Consider the following 1,069-nt stretch of genomic DNA (forward strand, 5'->3'; position numbering starts at 1 on the left):
TTTGAATACCCTTGGAATGTTCAGGCCAGTATATTCCTATTGCTAGGTCTCCTGAATGCTTTCCCACTCCTGCTCAGGGTTAGCAAAAGTCTTTTCAAGAGTACCACCCAGGGATCTTCCCCAAGGCTGAGTGGTCAGGGCTGGCATGGCATGTGGGAGAGTATGGGCGGGTATCTAGAGACCTTTTCACCCCCAATGGTTTGGAGCTTCACTCCTGAACAATTGCAAGACCCTGATAAAATGGTAGAATATTTGAAAGGAAAATGCTGTGGGGATTCTAAGGAGACACAACTTACTGCACTGTGCTGGGCCCTGGCCACAATCTATCAAACACTGCTTGATAGTAGACAGCACCATCCAGGGGAGAGCGCGAACGCAGTCCCCCACTACCACAAATTATGCAGTCGAGTTTCCCACATTTGGGGAAATCGCAGGGGTCAGCACACCCGGAGTGCAGGGGATGAGCCTCGCCCTGGGAAAACCACCTGCCTGATCATGGTGTCTCCCCTGCCAGGTAAGTATCTCCCCTGCCAGTAAAAGGACTGACGTGGTTTAGCCCCAGCCGGTAGCTAAGCGCCACGCGCTGCTCGCTCACCCCTCCCCCGGCGGGATGGGGAAGAGAACGGAAAAACAAGGGCAAAGCCTCGAGGGTTGGGATAAGGGCAGGTTACTGGGACAGCAAGGGAGAGGGAAACAATCAACAACAGTGCTGATAACAGATAGTAACAATGGGTGATAACAGAGAACGATTTTACCGATCCGACGACCGACCAACCGACCGACCAGACGCTCGACCCGTCCCGGAGCCACGCCGACACGCCGAACCCGCCCCTGCCCGCGTGGCCCCCTTTTATGGTGAGCATGACGTCACATGGTATGGAATAGCCCCCGGCCAGCTTGGCTCACCTGTCCTGGCTCCTTGGGAAATTAACTCTATCCTTGCCAGAACCAGGACAGGAATTCATTCAGATTCTGTCTGAAGCTGTGCAACAGTGGGTCTCTCAGCAACTGATCGCACATGATTTACTCGCTATCTATATTTTTCATCTTATTTACATCTTATTATGAC

The 1,069-nt window shown here is 52.7% G+C and overlaps 1 non-coding gene across 1 annotated transcript; it reads right to left on the minus strand.

The window, feature by feature from the left end:
- Positions 1 to 358: 358 nt before the first annotated feature.
- On the minus strand, positions 359 to 522 carry LOC142601844 (U1 spliceosomal RNA). The gene has a single exon (XR_012835453.1). It is a non-coding gene; the product is annotated as a U1 spliceosomal RNA (small nuclear RNA).
- Between the last annotated feature and the right edge of the window lie 547 nt (positions 523 to 1,069).

Source organism: Balearica regulorum, chromosome 4 (genome assembly GCF_011004875.1).
Source record: "Balearica regulorum gibbericeps isolate bBalReg1 chromosome 4, bBalReg1.pri, whole genome shotgun sequence".
In the NCBI taxonomy this organism is placed as follows: domain Eukaryota; kingdom Metazoa; phylum Chordata; class Aves; order Gruiformes; family Gruidae; genus Balearica; species Balearica regulorum.